We start from the raw sequence: 22,133 nt of genomic DNA on the forward strand, positions 1-22,133 counted from the left end.
TTACTCAAAGGCATTATAATCTTACAGTGACGTTATGGCAAATCTACCACGATTGGGTTTTTAGAATATATATTTACTGTACACTAGGTCAATTATAGTGGTACAATTTAGAATTTCAATTATATTTCAACGTCCTCTTCAATGCTACCACTTCAAACAGATGTTTTTTTTTAAGAAAGTAAAAATTTATCAAAGTACACATAAATATTTCTCTCACTAGAGACAAGAAAATCTTCCTCATCAACACCTAATACTTGTTTCGCCTTTCTTTCAGTGTAAATACTATTTTTATATTTGAAAAAACGCCACGAACGTGAATTTGAATTTTTTCATAAGCCTTATTTTATAGAAGAACATAAATTAATATACGATCTTTTGAACTTTATGCCCTCTATTGTCAAACTTCTCGCACACCAGATACAAAATTGTAGGAATTAATTATCAATATAGTTTACATGGAGTTTTACATCAATATTTGATGTACAGTGAGATCACCAGTTCTGATGTCACAGCAAATTTAAGTTGACTTGGCGATATTATCACGTAAATTTTCACATAGCGTGAACAGCGAGTTGAGGAAATGATCAAGTGTTACATAGGCAGAACAAAAGAAGGGCGCTAATAGTGATTTGTCATTTATATCTTGTCAAAATATATATATCAGCATTTATGATGAAATGTTCTGATTGATTGATTTGGTTTAATTTACTTCGATTCCCTGCAATTGGTTTGGCCAAGATGATGATGAGTGATGAAATTTTGCGAGGGATATGCAGAACGAACACATATGCCCAGGCTGAGGTTCGAACCAGAACCCGTGGCGTCGTACCGGGCTGTGCTAAACACTCCATGAAAAGTTTTGAATGCATCTCCTGCCATGTTCCTTAAAATGGCATGGCTATCCTTACAATATACTTACAGCCTTGCGAGTATGGTGGTCCAGGATGCATAACCACCAGGCGCCAAAGGTTTTGAAGTTATGCATGGCAAGCTATAGGGTGAAGAAGTAGGAGGTGCACGCTTACAAAGCGGTCCCAAGAAGCCAAGGAAACGCGACAGACGCGTTGATTTAGGTCAGGAGAAGTGTACTGCTTCATCTTCCAAGCTGTTATCCTGTCAGGTGTGGGACTTCCAAACAGGATTTCATTCAATTTTCCGGACTTTACCACTTTGAATAGGACCTGCTTATGAAGCGAAGGAGGAGGGATCTTTTCAGCCGGTATCCGTATTCCCACATGGATCCAGAAGTAATCCCGCAAAGTTGTCGCGCTATGTTCCCGCAGGATCTAACTTCTACGAAACCGCGGATTTACAGCCAGCAGGGCGACCCCCCGGCTCAACGGTGGCAACTTTTCGAAACTTCTGGGAACGGGTCTCTGCCCACCGGAGTATAGTTTGCGGATTCTTGTCATCTTGTTACCGTTCGGATAATAATCTCGTTGAACGGAGGCTTCTATCGGGTAACGAATCTCGTGTTTGATGGTTTCGGCGCAATGGGGATCGATGGGGCCGCCGTGTGAAAGCCGCAACAATAATGCATTGTTAAGGAACGCTAACGTCCATTGTTGCGGTATGTTAAGAACTCAAGTGAGTTGAAGTGACTTTGACAATATACAGCGTGTAACAAAAGTTCGGGAACACTTTAAAAAAATTATTGTAGCCAAACCCTGTAGCATTACAAAGAAACAAAGTATATTCTTTCAAAGAGTAAAGTTGTAAGTTTCTTTGTCATCGCTTTTAGGTGTTACGTGTAGTTCCATATATCGCCGCTAGGTGATGTCATAATCAAGATGGCGCTTTCTGGATCTGGTCTTTGTCTTTAGGATATAACTTTTGCACTAACTGTAGTCTGTACGGTTTCATGTTTAATTTTTTACGCAAAACCCGCCACACAGTCATTGTTGACATTTCCAACTCACGTGAAGCTCTGCGTATAGATTTTCTCGGACTCCCTGTGGAAGCTTCTCTCACTCGCTCAATGTCATTTTCACTCACACCTGGCCGACCAGTTCTCTTCTTGACATACAAACATCCAGTTTCAACAAACTTTACATGCCAATTGTAGTTTGTCTTTTTGGTTGGTGCTGCTTCATCCTAAATTTTCGTTGAACATCCGTTGCACTCTTTGTTTTGTTAAAATTCTAGCACGCAGAAAGCCTTCTCAGCTCCAGAAAGCGCGTAACACCTGCAATGAGAAAAAACTTACAACTTTACTCTTTGAAATGATGTACTTTGTCACTTTGTAATGCTACTCGTTTGGCTACAATATATTTTTTAAAGTGTTCCCGGACTTTTGTTACACGCTGTATACACACACACACAGAGAGAGAAGAGAGAGAGAGAGAGAGAGAGAGAGAGAGAGAGAGAGAGAGAGAGAGGTTAACACAAAAGAACTCGAAATGAACAAATGCCGAAGAAGGTCAAACTCGGTACGACCAAAGTGCAGTTCTGCCGTCTTCTACGTTCACGTAAATTCTAAGTCACAGTGTACGTATATTGTTTTCATTTCTCCCTCCCCCTCTCTCTCTCCCTCTCTCTCTCTCTCTCTCTCTCTCTCTCTCTATCTCTCTCTCTCTCTCTCTCTCTCTCTCTCTCTCTCTATATATATATATATATATATATATATATATATATATATATATATAATTGCCGGCCCCCGTGGCGAAGTGGTTAGTACATCGCGCTACGACCCCAGGGATCCCGGGTTCGAATTCTGACCTGGGCATGGATTGCGAGTGTCCATTCATCAATTTCATCATATCATCAAACATCCCCATCTTCGCATATTAGCCAAAAGTGACACAGAAGGCGAAGTAAAATAAAACAAACCAATCAATCTATATACAGTATAATTAATTGAAATATTCATCCTCTTTCCGCAAACAGTCAATTCCATATCCACTCGTCATATCCACACCCACACAGCTTCACTTCCGATTTATTTTCAATATATATTAATTATATATATGACACTATAAAATATTCTACAAATCATATATACATTTTAAATCGTCTAATTTTTTTAGACGTAGTTTTATTGTATAGGCATTTTTACTATATAGACCATCAAGCCATTACTTGTATTAATAATGAACTAATTAAAATATTGTATGACTTAATTGTAACCCTATTAAGATAATAAGTAATAATAATATTATTTGAAATTACGCTAACATATCTAGATAGGTATAATTTCCAAATAAAGAAATTGTTTTTACTTTACAGTCTACGTGTTCGAAACGAGGCTGGGTACACATTATGTTTGCATGTGTTAGTTCGTCGATTTCATCAACATTTGCCCCTTTTGAAACTTCTCTTGAATTTCAGTCCGCAATTATTGGAAACTCTTTGTCTTGGTCTGTTTGTAAATACTTCTTACAACATAGCAAGTACCATTATTATCCTTTTGCACTTTCCTCAGGTAAGACTCCCAAGGGACGCTAATGGCAACCCTTCCCCGTCAGTTACGTCAGAGCCATCGTTTGCTGTGTTGGGTTGCATACATACAGGTCAGATTTTAAGAGCTTTCAAGGTAATGTTTACAAGGATTTGGTCTTTTAAGTCCACCTTATGCACAGTAACGATAAACGGCACTGGACCTATAGCTTAAAGTGGGATCCGAACCACTATGTGCCTCTACGGGTATCGAACCCGGAACCCCTTGATTACAAGCGCCGACGCTATCACTGCGTCATCGGGAGGCCCCATAATGTTCACAAGGAAAAGTTACTTGCTTTTATGATATCTACCATTACCCAACCGTTGTTTAAGTTTTTGGCGACACACACACAGGGAATTTCCGTGATCTTGATTCAAACAAGTAGGGTAGATGGAGACTGACCCAAGGACCAATATGAGATTAAAAACCCTTGTCCGAAAACGCGCTATTAAGAAGATATAAGCCAGGAGCTGCCTATGACAACTGAAAGATGCGGCTTGTAGATTTAATACAGTCATTATTACTACAAATAAATGGTAATATGTCAAAGAAATATATGAAAATAAACAAAGATAAAACAAGTGTGTTAAGGATAGGGAGAATAGAAAAACCCTGCATAATAAGCCTTGAAGATTCAGAGCTAAAACAAGTACAAAGTTTTAAGTATCTAGGTGTTACAATCAATAGTAATGGAAAAATAGATGAAGAATTAAACACTTGAATAAAGAATACAAACAGATTATATTATGCCATAGACAAAGGATTTTTAGGGAAAAAGGAAATAAGCCTAAAAACAAAATGATTGTGTACAAATCAACTTATGTACCAACATTGATATATGGAAGTGAATCCTGGATAATTAATGAAAAACAAAAACAAAACTTACAAACAGTAGAAATGAAATATTTGAGGAGAACAGTGGGAAAGACCAGAAGGGACAAAATCAGAAATCAAACAATCAGAATAACATTAAACACACAACCAATATATCAGGATGTTGAGCAAGCACAACTCAGCAGAATGCCTGAACATCGAATACCTAAACAGGTATGGGAAGCAAAAATGGGAGGATTTGGTGCAAAGAGACCGAAAGGAAGACCACGTAGGACATGGAATGAGGGAATGAAGGATATCCTGAGCCGGACGAAAATCACGTGGAGTGAAGGAAGGAAGTTGGCAGAAGATCGTGACAGATGGCGAGCTCTCTACAAAACCTCGACACCAATCGGTAGAAGAGGATCGGAATAAGTAAATAAGTAAATTATTACTACAGTGTATCGTAGCACTCTATGACGAAAACGTTACAGTAGTTATTCAAAATGGGGCCCCCAGCGTTGCAAGAGATCCCTGAAGTCGTTCTGCCGATGTTACAGGCAACAAGGATTCTTGCCAGGAGGGGATGCAGGGGGTTATACCCCTTGGGTTGGGGTCGGCACCGTTACTATCCGGCAATGCACCCTGAATGTCCGTATTACATATACAAGCCGCATCTTTCAGCTGTCTGTTGTTTCACGATACTGGTATACGAACATTAAAACTTCAATATAAGAGTCCACAGCAAACACTAGATGTCGTTTAGATTACGACAAACTCTTTTTGGTGCACTAATTAATGAAACGAATTGAATCTTTAGGCCAATTTAAATCGCTCTTTTTTCTCTTTTACCGTGGACCGTATTTATCTTTTATTATGAAATTGTTGAACTAATTATCAATTTCACAATATTCTATATAATCTTCTCAGTACATAAATTATTATTCTTTTCTATTTTCCTCCAGAACAAAAAGCCTATCGTAATTATCATGGCAGTAACATGAGTTCTATTGACTGGTTTTACGTATATCTTCAATTTACGTAACCGTGATCGGCTGTCCTCTCGAAGTCTAGGGGTTTCTAACAGCCGATCGATTCCCAAGACACTTTACGCTCCTAGTACCTAGCATGCATTCAATGACGCCTCACGGAGATATCTTCATGTCACAATTTATTTACACACGTCCACTTCTCGGTATGCAAAACGTACCATTACAGCTCCAGTACCAATACGCTCCAGGTTTTCTTTTGCTCCAATACAGAATAATGCACCTTTCAGGATTTCGTTCTAAGAGCGCACTATGTGCTATACCTCTAACCCGCCCTCGCGGTTTATCACGCAGGAGTCCCTACATACGGCTCTCCAAGTGCAAACTAGCCGCTCAGCGCTCTCCAACAGTATGCTGGCATTGACTTCAACTCGACACCATCTCAATCTTGAAGAACCTCTGTTGGTGTGTGTCTCTCTGTGTATCTCTCTAATGAGTCCGAACCAGGTATTTATACCTCCAAGAAAACTGCCCCCAACTAGGGCGAAGGCTCTTTTCTTACATTTTAAACGAGAATGCCTTTGGGGGGAAAACTAACAGTTGAATTTCCAAGTTACCGAGCAAGAAGCAACCTTGGAAGAAGCGCCGATGGCGCAGTGGTAGCGTCGTTGTCTTGTGATCAAGTGGTCCCGGGTTCGATACCCGGTGGAGGCACATGCTGGTTTGGATCCCACTTTAAACTGTAGGTCAAGTCCCGATTAGCCTTACTGTGCATAATCAATCAAGAATGAACCTTGGAAGAGCAATTATAAGCATATAAACTTTTGTGCAAACATTTTTCATTTTACACCTACATTAAAAGCCACACAGCAGTTCACAGTAGGTCAACGCACCTTGATGTCATCACATATAAGCAAGACATTTAAAATAATAATAACACTCACACAAAGTGTCGTAAAAGGGTTATCCTGAGTAGTGCAGGTGGCCCGGTTCAGCAACCGAAAATGGCGCTCGGTGGCGCTCGCAGTGTTGCTAACTCCTCACTTGAAAAAATCACCAAGGTTTGTTTTTGGGTCTAACCTAACCTCAAGCAAGGAGCTGGCAACACTGCTTGAGGCTTTTCTCGCAGTGTGGCCAACTCCTCACTTAAAAAAATCACCAAGGTTTGTTTTTGGGTCTAACCTAACCTCAAACAAGGAGCTGGCAATACTGCTTGAGGCTTGTCTTGGAGTATTGCCAACATTTTACTTGAAAAGTCACTATGGTTTTTGTTTTTGGGTCTAACCTAACCTCAAGCAAGGAGCTGGCAATACTGCTTGAGGTTTTACAGTGCATAAAGCAATTTGCCAACCTACTGGTTTGCCATAGCTTTTTACAAAAAAAAAGAGAGAAGAGAGAGGGAAAAGTTAAACAACCGATAGTGTTGCTAATATTTACCTACAGCTTTTTTTTTATTTGGTAAGAATTTAGCTAATTTATATACTGGTGTAACATACACTGGGCAAGAGAGCTGGTAATAAATATATACTGCCGTAAAAGAGAGAGGGATGGATGGATGGTAGCACAGTATGTGTGTGCGTGTGTGTGTATAATATGTAGCATTATTAACTAGAGTGCGTTGGCAACCCACCTATAACTAAAAAATAGAGATGCCAATGTTGCTGTAAGCTAAAGAGAGAGACTAAGCTGGCAACAGTGGTGAGCGAATATGCATTATTTCCAAGTCCCGAGCGCCAATGTATATCGTGATTTTTGCAAACCTCTCTCGCGGCAACGATGCGCCACACACACACGTACGTACTTCTTTTTATTTCAGTATTGTGACGCAAACAAACAAATAATAATTGTTGTTTTTAGGATGCCTGGCCCCTAACCCCGCCAGGGTGCGTGGTGCCCAACCCAAAAAGGTTCTAATGGCTGCGGCTCTAGATAACCACACCTCTGTAGAGTTTCACGTGTTTTTTTTTTTTCCTCCAAACTTCCATGAAACCCTACAGAGGACCTCCGTAATGCATGCAACGTGTACTAACGACTCTAGTGTTATTTGATGTTGTAATATTTTTGGATATAGAATTTTGTGAGATATAGATAATAATAATTATGTTTATTATAATATTTTTTGATGAAGATGGAGAATGTATGTGTGTGTTACAAATAAAGTTGCATGCTTATTTTTTCTAGTGTGTGTGTATGTGTATGTGTTTTTGATGTTCGACAGCATCTGAAACGATAAAGAAAAAAGAATTTTATTGTTAATTTTCTCATGTAAAAAACAACAACAACAAAATTTTTGTGCAAAAATTCTGATTGTCTTGTGCTATAGTGCAAAAACTGATGATATTGTAATTCATAACTGATAAAATTAATATTGTAACTGATTTTGAACTAGTGAAATTTTTGTATTGTGCTATTGAAACTGATTGTGCTAGTACAAAAATTTCTTATTGTGCAAGAAAAGAGGTTAAAAACTTGTTAAAACTGCTCTGTGACCCTCTCGTTCTTCACGTCGTGGACAAAGGACTTCTCGGCGACCAGGATGACACTGCATACGGTATCCTCGGGCAACGGACTGTTGAACTCGCAGACGACCTTGATGTTGGTTCGATCGTTGACCACCACCTGCTTCCTCTTCGTGGTATTGATGACGGACATGGGTCTGTGGGTTATGAATTCGCTGGGCGTGTAGTACATGTCCATGCTTCCCTCGGTCACGCGTTTGAAAGAGGTGTAAGCTTCGTAAAGTTTTAGGTAATCGTCTTTGGTCATGTCGAGGTTGTAATTCTCGCGCGGGAAAACTTCGTTGCGTCCATTTTTCAGATAAACATTTTTGATCTTGCAGTCGTCGAACTTGCTGGAATTTTTTTCCTGGTTGTTATCGCGCCCGGTCTGAAAGAGCACTACGACGAAATCTGGCATGTCGAACTGTATGTTGTTGAACTGCGTCGTCACGTCGAATTCCATGTGACTTCCCGACGCCACCTTCTGCACACACTGGTAACCGTGAAAGCGAATCGGCACCTGCGGACTCTTCAAGATCTCCGCTTTGTACTTGAGGGCGTAGTTTGTTTCGTATTCTACGATCGGCATTCTCAACTCCATGCTCCGGATGACGCACTTGGCTGCTTCGGGTAATGTGTTGGCTATCGGCGTGCCGTCGGCGTTCAAGTTGGTGTATCGCATCAGCGCGTCGTTGTCGTTGGCTGCTCTTCGAAACGTGACGCGCAATCCTCCCTTCCACATGATCTCTTTGTAGTCGGAGAAGAATCCCGGTAGCAGACGCATGGGAAAGAGTACTGTGTGACTTTTTGTTGATATTTTCGTCCCTGCTTCGAATCCTCCCGCCTGGTAGTATGCCGCGTCTGTTTTGGATAATTTCAATGTTCCCACTGCCGTCGACGTGATGCCTGGATAATCGATTCTGTCGATGACGGTGTTGTGTTTCCTCACCTCCACCTGCGAGAACAGATGAGGCACGAAGTTGTCCACGAGTATCAAATTTGCATTGGGCGGAAACGCGTCTCCGCTTTCCTTCTTCACCACGTCGAATTGAAGGTAGAGGTCCGCTCTGTGAGGATGAACGAACCCATCCCCTACGTCCACGTCGTATTCGATCTCCCTGTTTGCTTCGTTGAGATTGGCGAACGTGCGACGGTTGGGAGGAAAAGATTGCAATTCGTAACTTTCGATTTGCTCCATTTTCACTATGTGTGTTATTTATTATATGTTGATCTCCACGATGGCAGTGGTCGTTGCACCTGCGAAATCCACCACGTCTCCTTTCTCGTTCGTCACCACCAACTCTATGTCGTCTATGCGGTTGCGGCATACTGGAAAATAGATCGGCGAAGAGGGTGTGTAGATGATCGGTTCCATGAATTCGGAACTGGGTTTGAACGTGGCTATGATTCCAGTCTGCTTGTGACTTCCTAACAATCCGTCCGAGGATTTCGTGATCATGCCTTCCGCCACGTTGCAGTGAACGTTCAGAGTTTCGATGGCTAGAAATTTAGGAATGTTGGTTGCCGTGTGTTTGATGCCAGCTTCGAGTTTGGTGTTGTTCTCGAAACATAAAAGTTCTCCCATGGTACCCAGGTCCACGGTTTCCGTCGCCGACACAATTTCCACTCTGTGCGTGACCGAATTTTGAGAAAGGTACGTGCCTTTGGGTAATTGAGCTTGCAAAGTGGAAAGATTGTATTGGCCTGGCGTGACGACAATGTGTTCGCTTCCGACGCTAATTTTGTTGTTGTGCTGCGTGACGTTAGGTATGAGGTACATGCTGTAGAATGCACGGAGAGCTACGGATTTAGGATAGACGATGTCGTCGTGCAGCGTGAGTTTCAGGATCGAAGATTCGCTCGTGAGATGAAACACGCCCATCGTGTTTAAGATTCCACAATGCTTTCTGGAAATGTTCCACCGACGGGTTATTTATTTTAGACATGTATGCGAGAACGGAAAGGCATAGGTGGCCGCAGTTAACATCGGTGAAACCCTGGATGCGTTTGTCATTGTAGTAGAGGTTGGCAACACTGAGATACTTCACCAACCTGGCAGGCGGTGTGCCACCGAACGAATCAAAAACAAATGCATTGTTATCGTCAATTTTGAGGTAGCATATCCAATGTGTACCAGGATTTTTGTAACTGTCCAGGTTGACCACGCCATACTCCTTTTTCTTCACAGCAGAGGGTAGAGAATCGGACATGAAAACACCCCTGAAGTTCTTTATTCCCAACAGTTCGATCAGAGATTCAATATCGAAGTTGGACAGGGCTTCTTCTTTTTTTTATATTTCTTCAAAGCATCGAGGTTGCTTTTTTGTTTTTTGGTTATACCTTTCCCCTTCTTCTCCATAGCCAGGTTGTGACGTTTCTGTTCTTCCAATTCTGCCTTGTTCTTCTTCGAGTCGATGACGGTTTTCGCGATGGCGGCGCTACCGCCGGCCAAACTTCCAACGGCCCCCAATGCTGCCAGGATAGCTGGGATGCTGAATATGAAACCTCCAATCTTTTGCTGTTTTCGCGAACGCTGCAAGCGTTTCAATTGAGGTGTGCTGAGAAGTAATTTCATTCCGTGTCCTTTCGTCAAGCAAGAACGTTTCTTCTCACGTTGTTTCTTGGTGAGTAACCCATCGAGGGCACCTAGATTTTTTAGATTGGAGTATGGTATCTGGTACACGACACCTTTGGGCTTCATGTTGATGCTCTATATGTTATCTTCACGATATGTTATTTATATATATGTTTTGAGATTTTTATGTTTTGTGTAATTTTTTTTGGTATGTTATTTATATATAAATGTTCTGAGATTTTTTTGTTCCGTGTAATTTTTTTCAAGGATATACTTCGCGCAGAGTCGTTACACAAATTCTATTACGTGCTTTGTTTTTTTACCAAGAAGTTCTTTTGTACCCTTGTACACGATTCGAGTTTTGTTCTCGATTAAAATAGCTAGCTTCTCGTTGGATAACATGTCAGCGTATCGATCTGGTAAAAATAGACTGTATTGTGCGTTGAGCAACAGACGTGCCTTGGGACCATACTGGGTAGAAACAATTGAACCGGAAGTTATCGTGTAAGGTTTGTCCACTTCCAATTCCCGAATTTTTACATACTCTACTGACAAATTTAGCATTTGTTTTAATGCTTGGAGGTCACTCATTTTTTCAGTTGTCATATCGAAGAGAAATTTTCAGTGTGTGTGTTAGAGAAATTTAGTTTTTTTTCACGATGTGTGTTATTTATATACACTGAAGATTATTTTTTTTTCACGATGTGTGTTATTTATATATATATATTTTTTTCACGATTTGTATCGAAGATTTTTTTTGTCTGTGTTAGAGGAAGAAAGTTCGTGCTTCGGAAAACGCAATGATGTGCGTGATGATATCTTCCGTCTCTTGTTTCGACTTATGCCAATCATCTGTGAATCGTCTTCTCCCCTGCCTCGCCTCATGCAGTTCATCTAACCTATTGTTTAATTTTTCCCCTGCGGCCGAAAAAAGAGTGTCGAGATCGTTGCACCTCATGCCGTTAATTTCCCGAAGATAATCCTTGACAGCCATTTCACAAGGGATGCGAAATTCCGGCGTTGATCTCGCTATGATCAAAAATTTTCTTATATCCTCACAATCTCCGTTTACTGCATGTTTGAATATTTTACACAGTAGTTCGTGTGGCAAGTCGGTTATACCAGACATGATGTTTTTTTTTTTACTGTATGTTATTTATATACCCCACCCAAGTTTTTGTTTTGTGTTCATGGCTATGGTGGTGCCCAGTGCCGCAACTCTTTCTCCCAGCGATGCGTCTCTGCTGACGAATCTTTCGAAAGCTGCGTGCTCTAATTTTCTGTCTGCTTCGTGACGTGCATCTAGATCGGTGCGAGTGGTGTTGTAGGCGATGTCGTGATCTTTGCATGCGGCGTCCAACGGATTTACACCCTTGTCTCCTCTCTCCAATCTTTTCTCGAGTTTGGTACCCGGTCCGCAGTACTGGTAGCCGGGTAAATGCATCTCGAAAGGTAACTTGTTGATGATGTTGTTCACGAGTCCTTTTCCTTCGGCCACGTTCCAGAATCTCGGAGGCAGCGTGTTGATAATTTTAATGAGGTAACCTATGCCCTTGTCGTTGTTCACGATGAAGTTGGAAAGTTTTGTGCTGATCATGTCCACAATTCCTACCTTCTCGTTGTAGAAATTACGATTGCCTGCATTCTCCTCTCCTGCAATAACCAACAACCTGTCTATGAGCTTGCGCACGTCGTCCACCCACACAAACTCTTTAGGCAGGGTGTTGTACAGTTTGACGCCGCTGCCTGTTTTGACCTGGTTCCAAATCGGTTTGATGAGATTTCTGTACTTCTCACCGCTGCTCGATTTCACCCTATTCTGCGAGGCGTCGTTGTTCTGGTACAAGGCATCCGTCATGATCAAAATTTCCTTGTAACTTTGGTAATCTTCGTCGGTGTAATCTTTCGGCTGCTTTTTGGCAACGAGTTCCCACAGTCCCACCGTACCCGGATACCTGTTCCAACTATCCTTCTCGCCTAAATTAACTTTAATGTCGTTGCCTTCGAAGGTCACCTTCGATTTTCCAATCTTCCAAACCACACCGCCGCCTTCGTTGCTCTCCATGCTCGGATACAATCCGAACACTTCATCCTTGTCGAATTTCCCCGTGCTCAGGTAGTCTCGTGCCAAAGGTCCCAACTCGATCTTATCCAAAGACGACGACGTGCTACCTATGGCTCGACGTTGTGCCGGTACGTCCTTCAGTTCGAACGGTGTCGAAGGAATGCTCGAAATGGGCGTGGGTACGGTGTAACTTTTAGCTGCAAGTGGTACGAGTTCGTTGATCAAATTTTTATTTTGTTCCGTGACGCCTTTAATTTCTTTACCTAGATCGCTGATGGCGTCGATCACAGGTTGATCTTGACGTTTCTTCTCTTCGTAGAATCCGCGATTCTCGGATTTCCAACCTTTGAAGCGTTTCGCGAGGTAATCGCGAAGCTTGAGATTTTCGTCTTCGATTTTTCGTTTCGTCATAGCGTTATTTATACACGTCGTTTCTCACAACGTTGCAACGTTTAGAAAGTCGTTGATTTTGTTTCTGTATTTTCCGTCGTTGGGTTTTCTCGTCATGTCGATCGTCGCGAATCCGAAATCGTCACTGTTCCAACAGTGGGAGCAGCAGCGTTCCGAAAATTGATTGTAGTTCATGTCTCCGCCTACGTAGTCATCGTACGCGTGCTTGAGGTTGGTGTGATCTTGACGAAACAAACATATGAAATTAGCGTTGTCGCGTACTAACTGTTTTGGAATTTTGGAAAACGTTTGAGCTAGGAAGAAGCAATCTATTCCTTTGTGACGACCTTGCGTGAAAAAATTGCGAATTTCATTTTGATTTTCCAGGATAACATCGTCGAACACAACAACTGAATTTTCACGACAATCGTCGAGTGGTTTTATTTCCGAAGAGAACGTTGCAATGTCCAGACCATCGTACAGTTTCATCAGTTGCTGGTATTTCGCTTGCTCCAAACTTTTCGAAAATACGTAGAGGTGCCTGTTCTTCCAATCTAACCAATTCGGTGCGAGGAGAAAATTGTCCACGAGCAGTGTTGTTTTTCCACACCCCGAAGGACCTACAATCAGACAGCGGATGCTGTCGGGAAGCAACTCGCCGTTCTTTTTTTTTGTTTGACTTTCCGAATCAGGTAGACGTTTCACGACATTCCACGCACTCATAGAATCACTTCGTTTGAATCGATCCAACTTTTTTCCGGAAGTCCCAGCCATTTCACCAAAAGTTTGTCGCCTCTCTTACGCAAAACTTTTTCGATAAGGTATGTGTTGGGGTATTTCGTTTTAGAGAGTTCCTCCTCGTAGAAGCGCCCCAATAAAATTTCACCGCCACTGTCCTTTATTATATACGTGTGACGGTTTCCGGGTAGAACTCGAACCACGGTAAAAAGTTCCGTGCTCCAGTTTCGTGTGAAACCCCTGTCGAACGTTCGCTTCAATTTACTGACCCTCACCTGGTCTCCAATTTTATATTTAGGTTTTTTTTGTCGTGGGCGTGTACTTTGGGCAGTAAACGCTGGAAATTAATCGCTGCTCGTCGGACTTGGTAACGTCAGCTGGCTTCATGCCTATTGTTCTGTGTACCGTGTGATTATAGTCGTTAACGAGTTCCGGCAGTATGTCGACCCATTTGTAATTTCCTCGAAGCGTGAATCGTTTCCACATGTGTGTTTTCAAGGTTCGATTAAATCTTTCCACAATGCTGGCTTTGATGTGACTGAAGGTTGAATAATGTTGAATGTCGTGTTTCCGAATAAACTTTTGGAATACGGCATTGTAAAATTCCTTCCCGTTGTCTGTTTGCAAAAACCGTGGTCGTCTGTTGTTTTCGTGAAAAATTGTCTTGAATGCTTCCGTGACGCACGTTCCTGTTTTGGCCTTCAAAGGTAGAGCCCATGCGAATTTCGAAAACGTGTCTATGACGGTAAGGAGGTACTTGTTGCCCTTGTTCAATTTATGTACATTTTTTAGATTGCCGCTACTCATCTCCACGAGGTCACTTTGCCAGAGGTCGTCGATGCCCTTGGTTACCACCGCCAAACGTTCGTAGTTGCGGCGTGCAGGTTTATGCAATTCTTGGACGATGGCTTGCCTAGACATTTTTAGAGATTACGTTTGAAGAGAAGCACTAGCGTGATGGGATTCAAAGAGGGTGGCACTTCGCTCGTGTTTTGAATGATCAGCTTATCGCCGGCACTCACGTCAAAAACGGTGAGATCTTCGTCTTCGTGTATTTCATATATGTTGCGCGTTTCGTTCCAACGTGCCAGAGGAATGTTTCCTGCTTTCTGAACACCACGATTCGATATCAGGGTCATGGTGGGAACGCTAGCTTTTCTGCCGTGAGACCAGTACGAAAATTCGTTTATCTGAATCGTGCCATCGAGGAGAAACTTGTAGTACGGATGATAAGGATGCAACATGTACAGTTTGTTACCTTCGACGAACGTGGAGATTCTCTGTTGATTGGGTACGCTGTTGATTTCGATAGCTTGCAGAGAATGCAGTTTGGCGAATTTAGTATCGACGCTAACGAGGTTGCTGTGAAGCTGTCCCAGTGTATTTTGTACGGGCAACAAATGTTCGACGATGGTATTTGTTACTGTAGAAAATGACGGTTTGATTTTCACTTCCACGTTCAACTGCTTGAAGTTTTCGTTGAGTTCTTGCAATTTGGCACCGAAAGAGGCCAGCGTCGATTCCTGCGTGGATTCCAGCACTCCAACTTGATCTCTGATGTTGACGACGATACTCTGAAGGTTCTCGACTTGATTTAATTTCGAGCTCTTCTCGGTAAGATCGTTCACGATGCTTCGCATCTCGGTAAACTGCGTGTGAAGATCGGCGACGCTCTGCGAAGTGGGCAGCGTCGACACCAGCGAAGCAAGTTCGTCTCGAATCTGTTCCACGTTCGCCGTTTCCGTTTCCAGTCGTTTCAGCATACGTGATATGCTCCTTTTCAAAGCGTGTAATTCTTTGGAGGTGGGGAGATTGGCCACCCTACTTTCGAGATCGCTTAATGAATTTTTGATGTCGCTCGAATCGGATAGTGCCGTCACGGCCGTTTTCAATTTTTCCAAATCTTCGCTCGAAGGTACGCTCGTCCGTAACAATTCCAAGTCACCCTGTATGTTGTCCAGTACGTGATGAAAATGAGCAAGGTTCGATTCGACGTTCAAATTTTCTAAATATTCGATCTTCTGCTGAACCGTGCTCAACGTGTCTTGTATGCTCGTCAACGTACTTGCTTCAGCGTGAATATTTTTAATTTCTTCGTTGATCAACTCCAGAGACGCCTGAAGCGTAGCGATGGTGGTTTGAATGTGTTCGAAATCTTGATAAGCCTCCAATTGAATTTTTATGTTCGCGACGCTTTTGCTGATGACCTGCAGTTCGTCTGACGATGGTAGGTTTGTCATGGTATCTTCCAAAGTCTGTAACTTGGATTTAATTTCTTCCAACGTGTCGGCGAATTCTTCTTGTAATTTGGAAACAACAACATGCAAGCGTTCTACATCAATATCCTTCACGACGGTTTGAAGTTCAGAGAAATTCTTTTCGATTGTCGAAGTTCGTTCTTCGATTTCGAGTTTCAATTTTTCCAAATCTTCATTTTTCGATTGAAATTGTTGTAATTTGGCCAAATCATTTTGAAGCTTATCCACGCTCAACTGTATATTTTGAACGTTGTCGTAAGAAGGTACGTCGACATAATTTTTTATGAGCGTTTTCAGTTCGGAATCGATTTTCAGAATAGGGTCGAGACATTGCGTTTGGAGCGTAGCGATCTCCGACTCTAAACTTTTGTTTAAGGTCTCCTGCAAAGCGATCAAATCGCTCCTCAACTTTTTAATTCGGACGTCCAACATGAGAATCTCTTCTGCGTGGTCTACACGCTTAGTGTTGCCGAAAATATCGTTAGGCATTTTGGTTAACGGTTATTTATAATAGAATAGATGATTCGTAATTCTACGAAGAGAGGAATGAGTTTGTCGTAATCTCCTAGGAGTTCCACGTATAAACAATCTCCTGCAGAAACATCGTACGTAATGTTAGAAAGCATCTTGTCGTGCTTGATTCGAAAAATGTTCTTGCCGGTAGATATTTTGATTTCGCCTACGTTTTCCGGATTCACGGTGATTTGAAGTTTTCCATCGATCGGAATTTCGTAAAAATGTAAATTGTTGTTGAAGACGTAAAACATCTTGCCCACATCGTCATCCAATTTCGTCCAAATGCTGTTAAGGTGAACAATCAGTAGACCGTTGAGTTTAGTTAACATGGAAGGTAGAAATTCATGATCTGTCGTCGCGCGATGTACAGTCTCCATGTTGGTTTGTTTTCGGAAACCAAAGAGATTCATAGGTATGCTGGTTATTTAAAATACGGTCAAAGTTTTTTTTGTAATAACAGTCAGTGGTTTTTTTTTTTGTTTTTTTGTTTTGTTTTGTTTTATGAATCTTCTGTTGAAGATGGGCATATGTTGCAGGTTTTGCTTTCTGCTAAGCGATAGTGCCCCCACGGCAGTGTGTGGATTCCACATTGGAGAACGCACCTCTTGTCGTCGTTGGGATTCAGGGCAATCTTCCTCACTTTGTTGGTGGTCAACACATGGTCGACGCTCTGGATGCGCTGTTCTGCTCTTAAAACCGACGACTTGGTTTTGAGGCAATCCACGAAGTCCTCGAATGTGAGATGCTCCCGAACCACCTGTCTGCCGACACCCTTGGCCTTCTTGGTAACGCTGCCCTCGGCTTTGATGGTATAGGCCTTGGCGCGAAGACCTGCAAACTCGAGAATCACGTCTCCGTCCTTCTCATCTTTGAGTTTGCCAGGCTCTTTTTTGTTGCGGGCCAGGATGCCGTACTGGTTCGGCTGGGGATAGCCCGAGGTGTCGAAGAGGTTAACCAAAGATGGAACTGTGGCTATATCCCCGTATGCGTCGGCTGTGCGAACGTGGTACACCAAGCTGTCCGTGTCCGTGTAGAGAAGCGAGATGTTGTGGCCGTAGTGTGGACGTAATATATCGTAGTACGTCTCGAACATGTGGAGCTTGCTCAGATCCAGAACCGCGGCTCCGACGTAGATGGGCTTGGTGAGTTTTACCACACCTTGCCTCATGTGAATCAGAGCCAGCTGCTCGTTGTAGATTGTTCGAGACTTGAACAATGGACTCGCGACAAGCTGACGACATAGCTCTTTCCTCGTCACCAATTTTATGTCCACGCGATTCCGTACATTCTCCATGGTTTTGCCAAACACTGCATTATTCATAAGCTTGAAGAAATCCTTATCAAGCTCGGACGTGGCTGCGGTGCGGTGTTTGGTGTTGAGCTCGATATATGGACGCAACCATGGAGAATGCTCGAACTTGAGGATGTGGTGAACTGCGTGGACTGTGACCCCTCGCTGCATCAACCACCGGAGATTCTTGTAGTGCAGGACGTAATTCTTCTTGGGCTCGAAATCCATGACGAGCTTCTTCTGGTTGGAATCGGGTGGACACTTGAACTCGGGTGCAGGGGGAAGATCGCAGAACGAATCCTGCAGCTTCTCGGAGAACTCAAGGTCCACCTCGGCGAAGAACCCATGTTTCGAATCGTCGAAGCTTTCGATGTCGAAGTTGGAGGGATCGGTCCACTCGAACCCTCTAAAAGGGAGTGGCTGCATCATGGAGTGCCCGTACAAGTTATTCACGTCCGTGTGCATGATGTAGCTCGACGGTTGGGTGGAGTCGTAGCCAGTAGCCATGTGATGGTTGTTGGCGCGCGCGTGCCGTTGCGACACCTGAACCATTCCACCCCGCACGGCACGTTCTACAAACAGCATTATGTCCACGTCCGAAAGAAGTTCCAGCTTGATTTTCGTCACCAGAAACATGGCTGACCACGCCAGTCCGGGGAGACTATAGAAGTAGGCGGGATCCAGGTGGTAGATCTTCATTGCGGTCGCCCGGAACGTCTGGAACACGTCGGCGAGGAGCGTCACATCAAGTCTGAGGTAGGCGTTGTGGTAGTCTCCGAGAGTTCGACAACCTAGCTCGCGCCACATGGACTGGGCGTGATGATATTCTTCGTCGGTAATGTTCGAGCCTCGTAGCTGACTGTAGAACTTCGCCTGGGGAGGTAGCGACGTCTCCGCAAACTTGGTAGAGTCGGTGATGTATTCGTAGGGGTAGACCCCCTTACGCCTGAAGAGACCGGCGTCCAAGTTCGGAAAATTCGCAGAGGTAATAAGCATTTGTTCGTTGCTCAGCTTCCCTGCAAGAGCATCGAGGCTAGCCGGGAGAAACCTCAGGGAGTCGAGGAAGCGAAGCTCGACGGTAGAGTCTGCTCCCGGGATCGACACTAGTTTGCTCACACTGATGTAACGCTCCTCGTTCTGGGCGAGAACGTTAATTCGCATGTCGTCGTACCCAAGATGCTTGATCAGGTGGTGAAAATCGTACCCCGAGCCGTTGTGAAAAAACACAGGGATGAAGCGTGGGTCCTGGGCCTTAAGGTTACATCTGTTGCACCAAGAACCAACGTACCTACCGCTAAAGTGATCGTGGTGATGGACTTTACGGTTGTTGGCGGTGTACTCCTCGACGCAGACAGGGCAAGTGATGGCCTCGTCGTGTCTACGTTGATCATCGGGGGACAGTGGGAGCATAGACTTAGGGGTCAACAGCACCTTCCCTATCTCGTTGGCTTCCACAACCATCCTCTCGAGGAAGTGTTTGGCTGCGTCGGGACCACGGTACACGTAGGGCTCGGGCGCGATGTGTTGATCTCGTCGCACCACAACGTATGCGAAACTGGATGCCTCGTGGAGTTGGTAAGGGGTGGTGGAGGAAACTTCGGGATCGGGATCGCAAGTGGACAGGGGTTTGAGGAAGGCTTCGAAATCCGCGATGATGATAGCGGGGTGCTCTACCATGGCACCGTGCATGTGGAAACACTCCACGGCACCAGGTTTGGGCAAGTCTGCCAACCCAGGTTCGTTGGCTTTGCAGTAGAGCTTGTGGCGAGCGAGCTTCTCGGCAGCGATGTTGGGACCTCTGATGCGCTGGTAATCCTGCTGTTCTCGATTACGAAATTTAGACAAGCACCTGGGACAAACTTCTATGTGGTGTTCGTCTTTGCTCAGCTGGCTTGAAACAAGCCGAGAGAGCGAGCGAATGAGGGTGTAATGGTGGTGGGTCTCGTTCTTGATAAACAGAAGATGAATTTCCTGCGCACCGTCGTCGTCTACGTCGCTCACCCGAATGGGGTACACCACATCTTTGCCGGTGAGGCCATAAACGTTGATAGCCAACCGAGGGTTGTGTGTGCGGACCTCGAACTTACGAATGTCCGAAAGCGCCACCGGGTAGTCGATCCCAGCCATCGCATCTTCCAGCTCTGGCTCGTAGGGTAGGTAGTGGTTAACTCGGTGTGGTTGTTTTTTCCGGTCGACAGGGTGTAATGCTGCAAGCACCGACCAGAGAAAGCACTTGGCGTCACTGTTCTGAATATTCAGGACGGCCTTCTTTGCCTCAATAGCTTTTGGTAAGGGGACGTAGCTGGAGGCGGAGAGAGGCACAAACTTGCAAAGTTTGACGCGCAGTTCGTGAGGCTCACCACACAGCGAACCCCCCGAGCCCTTGGCTTGATGTTCTTCTTGCTTTGCCACCAGCTCCTCGACAAACTTGTTGTAGATGACCTCTAGGTTTTCGACATCCGCCAGATGCAACGTCTTCGCCTTGGTGTTGTGGCAGAAGCTGTAAATTTCATCAGAAGGCTTCTTGTACCAGCAACATAGCGATGCGTAGAATTTAGTGGAGTGCGTTGCAAGCGCATCGCCGAGGACGGAAATAATTTGCGCTTGCACGTTCTCCAAAAAGCTACGCACGTCGCATGAGCCCTCCAAAATAAAAGGAAAGTCCTCTAACGAACGCTGGAAAGCAGACTGGTCTGCTTTTATCGCAGGCTTGACGCGTTTGGCGGGTGGTGCATTGATGGAGGCTGCTTCTGCCTTCCTCTTGGTTGAGCTGGTCGACGGTTGAGCCCCAGATGTACTTTTGCTTAAACAAGTAAGCTTATGTTTTTTGGCATACGCAATTGTGATGTGTTTATTGCATCCAGAACATAATTCGGTGGCAGCCAAATGCTTGCCTGGCGCGCAGGTGCGACAATGTCTTGCAAAATGTTCGCTTGATATGGTTTTTTCGCACACAGGGCAACTTTTCATGGAGCGCATTTTTTCGGGGTATGTTTATTTATATATGGGTGGTGTTGCCTTCCTCAAATATATGCTTTAATCAACTCTATAAAAAAAATTAAAAAAAATATATAAGAAAAATATGATTGTAGATAGAAAAAACACAATAAATATTGTATGCATGTGTAATTCTATTTAGCTTATTTTTGCTAGACACAAATTTTCTTCAGATTTTATTGCCCATTAGTATATTTTTCGACTATTCTAGTAGAGGCGTGAAACTATGAAAATATTTTTGTTTATATATATTCTATTGTTTTGGCTGATATAATAGCAAATATATATAGCTATTTTGAAATTCTAAAACTTTCAGGTATACTTAATTTTACATGCAAACATACATCATAAAAAATTACACAATCGTATTTTTTTTTCCATACGCACATTTTTTTTTTTATTTTTGGAAAACAAAGTTATTTTCGATCTCCATTTTTTAAATCAAACAATAAACATTATTTGTGTTTATAGTATTTGTCGGGCAATAGCAGATAAAACAAGAATAGGTTTTCTACGACCTATAGTTTACGAGTTACAAAACAACTTAGAAATTACATCTTGAAATTTAAATTTAAAATAACTCGAAAACAGTAAGCACTAATCATTATGTTTCCAATAGGTTGTAGAGTACATTCAATTTTTTATCAAATGTCATTAAAATTTTCGAAATAGGGTAAAAACTAAGCCAGCAAATCAAATTTCTCAAAAAATAAAAAAAAATTGTCTATATTTTCGAAACTTGAGGGGGTGGAATCGATTTTATTTGTTAGTTGAATAGTTTTCGTCAAATCCTATCCAACAAACCTAAAATCATCATCCTAGCTCAATTAGGAGCCGAGAAAATCAATGTCTTGGAAAACGTCTTAAGATAATTGTCTTAAGAAAATTTTCTTGACAGACCGGAAGTAACATCTTGAGATACCGGAAGTCGACTTTCTTAAAGATTAAGATATTTGTCTTAAGACGTTTTCCAAGACATTGATTTTCTCGGCTCCTATGGGCGCTAGAACCATGTAACTTTGGTTTATGTATATACCAGTACTTGCCCGACCCCGTGGCCGAGTGGTTAGCACATCGCGCTACAACACCAAGGGTTCCCCGGGTTCAAATCCCGGTCAGGTATTGTTGTTTGTGAATATCCATTTTCATCAATTTCATCACTCATCCCCATCTTCGCAAATTAGCCAAGAGGCACAAAATGCGAAGTTAAAATAAACTAAATCAATCAATCAATCAATCATTAAGTTCGTGTTATAATCATAAAATTAAATTTTAATTAATTTTTTCCTATCCATCTCTCAAATCTATATAGCCTGTTCATATTTGGCATGTCGACCATTTTGTTTACGTAGCAAAAAAAATCTCAAGCCATTTTTGCGAATGCTCGTTGTAGCCAAAAGTATATTTGGATATAATTATCGGATTTTATTTAACATTAGGTTTAAAAATCAATAAGCCTGCATAAAAAAAAAACTAAATATTTTAAATAAATTAGATTCGAATAACTATATACTTCCATTAGTCTTTGCAATGGTGTAGTGGTAGCATTGTAATCAAAAATTTG

At 42.9% G+C, this 22,133-nt stretch overlaps 1 protein-coding gene across 3 annotated transcripts in view; it reads left to right on the top strand.

Moving 5' to 3' along the window:
• cpx (synaptic transmission protein complexin) overlaps positions 1–22,133 on the top strand; it is a 1,041,575-nt gene that overhangs the window by 771,084 nt on the left and 248,358 nt on the right. The window lies entirely within an intron of this gene.

This window comes from Lepisma saccharinum, chromosome 8 (assembly GCF_977018435.1).
Source record: "Lepisma saccharinum chromosome 8, izLepSacc3.1, whole genome shotgun sequence".
Taxonomy (NCBI): Eukaryota; Metazoa; Arthropoda; class Insecta; order Zygentoma; family Lepismatidae; genus Lepisma; species Lepisma saccharinum.